This window comes from Halictus rubicundus, chromosome 5 (assembly GCF_050948215.1).
Source record: "Halictus rubicundus isolate RS-2024b chromosome 5, iyHalRubi1_principal, whole genome shotgun sequence".
In the NCBI taxonomy this organism is placed as follows: Eukaryota; Metazoa; Arthropoda; class Insecta; order Hymenoptera; family Halictidae; genus Halictus; species Halictus rubicundus.
Window position 1 is genome coordinate 6378745 of NC_135153.1, and position 6000 is coordinate 6384744.

The following is a 6000-nucleotide window of genomic DNA, read 5'->3' on the forward strand; positions in this document are numbered from 1 at the left end:
AATGTTTCTAAATCGTACCTCGTGAATTAATTCCTAGCTATAGTACTCAATTTATTACTAGGTTCTAACGAAAATTAATTCGGTTGTACGTGGAATTTTATCCTTGTTTTAATTTCAAGAATTATATTGAAATTAATGTCTTTTTCTAAATTTTTCTGATTTACAGAATACCTCGTTTACAGTAAAGAAAAGTTGTCAAAGTCGTGTTAGCCTAAATCGTACCCTTTGAATTAATTCGTAGCTATAGTACTCAATTTATTACTATGTTGTAACGAAAATTAATTCGGTTGTACGTGGAATTTTATCCGTGTTCTAATTTCAAGAATTATACCCATTACTAGATCTTCATGTAAAGTAAATTTTCTGCAACCCCATGCCTTTTTCTAAATTTTTCTGATTTACAGAATACCTAGTTTACAGTAGAGAAAAGTTGTCAAAGTCTTATTAGCCTAAAATGTACCCCGTGAGTTAATTCCTAGCTACAGTACACAGTTTATTACTAGGTTGTAACGCAAATTAATTCGGTTGTGGGTGTTACGTGTATTTATTTCCTGAACAATTGTAACAAGTTGAAAGTAAGTAAGAAAACATTTTGAGAAAATGCGATGAAAATAAATGTTCAGAAAGCACAATAAATAAAATTTAACTTTTTGACTCTTCTGATTACGACGCTGGCAACTTTTCCCCTGGCAGATGACATTCTCAATTTATTAGTTGCCAAGGGTGAAAACTAATTTCTGCACGTATAAAGAATTGTAAGGGAATAAAGAAAGGCGATTATTTAAAAATATTGAACAATTTCGCAGGGCTGTGTCACAGAACCTAAAGTGCCATTAAAGCTTCATTTTCACATCGCGACGGCAGGAAGCGCGACAGCTAACGCGTTTAAATGGCAATTTGCATCAACATCCGCAGTCTAATGATTACAACTGATGGCCATATTGATTATCTGCTATGAATTAGTGGTTTACACTATGAATTTCAGCAACTGGATTTAATAGAAACTAATACTCAAATATCCGTCTCATAAATTCCGTCATGTTTATTCGTTCTTAAAAAGTCTCCTCCAACTAATTCACCTTTTAAAAATGTATTGTTCATTTCCTTATATTAATGACTCGATCAAATTACCGTGAAAGTCGAGCGAAAGTTCTGAACGTTTTAATTTTGGATGGTGATTACTATCAGACTGCGGATCTTTATGCAAAATAAAAATGTTCAACATTAATTGTAAAAGAACCATATATATATTTGTTTTTTTTTTACAATTTTAATAAGTTGGTGATAATGTACTGATATTAAATTCTTTTGATCTCCCCTTTTATATACTTCACCTAATTTTGTCAAAAATTATTCAAATCCGAAGTCCAATTATTATAATTTTAGTTTTGTGATATTACTGAATAAATGTTAATTCCAGTTGTAACGTATAAATATGTGTACAAATATTGTAATAGTCATCATCAGCATTTTCAATTAATCTTTCCAAAATTGATTGCTCTTCAAAAGTCTACTGCAAAAGTCGATAATTCAAACTAATTCTCCCAGATTCAATATAAAGGGATCTATAAAACCGCGAATTTGCGTAAACATGTATAAATAAACCGCGCGGCCGGTGGATGCTGCATTAAACCCCCAGTGAGAAAAATGGAGATTGCTATCATCGCTATTAATACCTTCGCCGACCATTAATAACGTCCTTTCCGTTTCCCGATGGCGTCCGCCATCAAGATTTCGATCGGGCTCGAGCGAATCCTCGCGATTCCCCGCTGTTAGATGGTTTCTTTGTCCTGCGAGGATTGGCGCGGCAGCGTGTCGATTGAAACATCAGCTCGATGGTCGAAGGAAATCGATATCCAGGCTCCGATAAATTCGCCTGACTCTGTCCAAACTCTGGCAAGCCGTTTCGAATTGATAAATGACTCGTGGTACGACTGCGTCCTCGCGCGCGCTCGCTTCCATTTTGCATGGAGCTTTTCCTGAGCCTTCGTTCAATCCGTCGATGTAGAAATCACCACGGATACGACGAATTAGAAGCTGTAAGCCGTGCCTCGATTATGCGAGCTGAGAGCAGGATCCTCTTGCTTTTTGCTGAACCTTCGAATATCCAGCGATCTGTTATCTGCGCTTTTTAACGTTCTGCTTTCAAATTGAATTCATTGCTCTGCTAAACTCTACATGGCCTTTATTGGTAGGCTCCAGATTTGTAGCATCCCGAGTCTTTAATTTACTGCTCCAAAAATACTGCTTTCTTTTTGTTTGGATTTAATAAATTACTAAAAATTTCAGTATTGTACGAGTCAATTCCACCATTTTCGTAGGTACAACACGAAAAAAAAATATATAGAAGGAAAATGTTTTAGGTCGGAAGAAATGTTTCGTTTTAGGGTTAAAATAACTTCGAGTGCAAAGGGTTAATTTATTGCTGTGGTGAGTGCTAAATTTCCTCTTTTGGTAGACTCCCTTTAACGTCCCGCTTTCAAATTTAATTTATTGCTGTGCTAAATGCCACATTTCCTTTACTGTATCTTTTAACTGAGTTACTGTTCAACCACAAATGCTTTAGGACAAAATTTTTGCCTCAATCAACGTAAACAGGATATAGCTTATAACAATGTGGAATTTAGTTTAGCAATAAATTGCTTTATTTTAAACGCCATTAAAGTTTGATGTTGCACTTGAAAATACCAAGCAACGTGTCAATGTTCTATAACTTTGGAAATATTATTAATTAACGTTAATAATAATGTACATACCTAATACATTATTAATATCATTATTTCTTACAGAGACGTTTCTAAAAAACCTAAATTACGAGATTCTGCGAAGGATCGATGATTTTTACGAAAAAAAATTCCTTAACGACTGTGCATTAGATCCTCTGTGGCGACGGATCAAAAACTGTAAAACATTTTCCGCGGTACAGAGAGGTTTACAAATTTTACGTTAACTTCGTAGAATTGCTTGCTGAAAAATGTCTCAGGTATTGCGGGACTGGAGATACGCGTTACTACGTAGCGCCGATCTATTTCGCGCCGTTTTGTATCGAACCATTTCGAAAATTTATGGAAACTTGCCCGGCGAACTTATTTCCCCGGAAAACGGATCGAGTACACAGGAGCCGCGTAATATTCACTTCCGAAAGGTGAAACCCCCGTGAATTTGTCTTCCTCCCTTGCGAATTCAACATCATTTTCATAATACCGGGACGCGTCTTGAGTTTCTTGTAAATCGGATTATTTACGCGACGGGGCCGCAGAATGTTCCAACAATTCCGAAATTTTAATGTCAAATGTAACATTTAATAATTGAAAATGACATAACTGTACTAACATCCCTGTAACATTAAATCGTCATTTCAAGTGTAATATCCATCATGCTACTCGACATTAAATTTTAACGTCAAATCTTTTGGTAATGTCTTCGTAACATAAATGGAGAACGATGAGGAATGTGGGAATTTAATAGTAACATTATTGCACATTAAATTATATTTGCTTCAGCTTCGTCGCCTTTATGGATTAATTCAGGGAAGCAGTATTTCAATAAAAATTTATTTTTCTTCCTATTTAACTGCAATTTAATTGAGAAAATTGTATAACTCATTGTCAGTTTTATTTAGTGGTTGTGATTGATATTTATATTTTTAAACAATTTATAATTTCAATTTCAACTGCACATTACTCAGTTTTATTCAGTTGTTGTGACCAGCGTTCAAATGATTAATAATTTCAATTTTTGTTAAGTGTACTGTTATTTCCCTGATAATCTTATGTTTTAGATTGCCCCATTCTTTAGTCACATTTATGGGAAAATTGAAAAATAAATTTTAAGCAGTACGTATAAAAGCAAAACATTTCACAAAGAAATTGTAATAATCCACATAATAAATATTTCATATAAGTATTATATTTCTTAATAAAGGTCTCCCTGTTAACAATCATCCTGCGTGAATAAATTCCTTTGATCTATACTTTCTGATCTTAGACCATTGTTCCTCGCGGTACAACAAAATAAATTGAAATATAAAGGAGCGTTTCGCCGTCAATCAGCCCAGAAGAGGAAACCCGTGTATTTCTTCAGGAATAAACTGGGACGGACCGTTGAAGACGGGCCAGAAGACATAAGTAACATCAGCGTGTCACAAATTACAGCATCATCCGTAAGATTTCCCCTTTTATCTCACTGAAATCAGAGAGAAAAAGTTGCTCGCTTACGGGGGTTGCTCGTCGAAAAAAATACTGACCGAAGCAGACGAAGATTTGAGTAATCCCCGTACAATCCCCGGAGTCCTGGAGGTCCACCATAAAAAGAAACGCAACACGCACTCAATACCAATAAAAATCCGTCGCACGGACAGACCCTCCTGCAAGAATGGTTGCCCGGAGCCATAAGTGGCAACCCCAGACGTTATTCTATTCCAGCTGTTTTCTGGAATGAAGTACAAATTGGTTAATTAACCCCGAAGCTCCTGCGTTAATGTTCCGTTGGCGTCGTTCAGTTGGATCATCTGTCTGATTAAACGCTTGCAGTACTACTTCTTTTTGCGCAGTGATTAGTACCTATTTGTATTTTGCCCTCCTAGTAGAAAAGGACGTTAAACTTTACTTCGGGAAACCAGCAATTTTTAACTAATTTTTATGCGATTCTGTAGTTTTTGCCGAGGAAATGCCGAAAATCCAAGTTTTAATTCTAGGGGGACGGTAGTTCAACAGTTATGCGCGTGTAAAGATATTAGATTCAATGATTAAAGATTGATCGAAGCTGGAACATTTGTTATAAGCAATTCGGATGAGGTATCACTATCGAAAACATGTGTACAAAATTTGAAGTAAATCGGAAATTTACTATATGGCAGTTCTAAAAATATAGTCTCGAGGAGAACGGAAAAGAAGGTTAAACTTCACTTCGGGAAACCAGCAATTTTTAACTATTTTTTATGCGATCCTGTAGTTTTTGCCGAGGAAATACCGAAAATCCAAGTTTTAATTCTAGGGGGGCGGTAGTTCAAGAGTTATGCGTGTGTAAAGATACTAGATTCAATGATTAAAGATTGATCGAAGCTGGAACATTTCTTATAAGCAATTCGGATGAGGTATCACTACCGAAAACATGTGTACAAAATTTGAAGTAAATCGGAAATTTGTTATACATCAGTAAAAATGTAGTCTCGAGAAGAACGGAAAAGAAAATTGTGACTTTAATCTCCCAGATACGGCGCGCTCGTCCGCAACTCTGCCTCCCAGGACGGCGCACAGTGGGCAATTTGGACGAAATCGGATTCAAAATCAAAGAACTTTCGATAGAAATGAGGTACAGCGATGAAATTTTTTTTAAATGAAGGCTAGAATTTTGTAGAATATGGGAAAAATAGGGAGATTATGGTACGAACGCTTTTTAACCTTGAGAAAATTCGTTAAACTTGCACAATTTCAAGAAAATTGTGGTTTTCCCAATACCACGCGCGGAAGAAATTTTTATTTAACATGCTACACATCATTTCCCATAGATTTTTTCACGCTGATTTCAAATCTGGTCCCAAAATTTGGCTACGACCTCAGGATTTTGCAAAAAATAGATTTTTGTGACAAAAACTAATGAAGTAATTTGTTCGTTGAAATGATTGGATGGTAATAATCTCCCTATTTTTCCCATATTCTACAAAGTTTCAGCTTTAATTTAAAAAAAGTTTCATCGCTCTACCTCATTTCTATCGAAAGTTCTTTGATTTTGAATCCGATTTCGTCCAAATTGCCCACTGTGCGGCGCTCCTGGCCGCGGATGGCACAAAAGCCGCTATAGTGGCGTTACCGTTCAAACTGTTGCTTTCCACGGAAGCCACTATGGTGGCGTTACCGTTCAATCTGACGCTTTCCACGGAAGCCACTATAGTGGTTCCAACATTTCCGTTTTCATTCAATCGTTTTTATTCATTTCAACCGTTTTCATTCATTCAATCGTTTCCGATTCAACCGTTCAATCTTTTGCTTTCCACGGAAG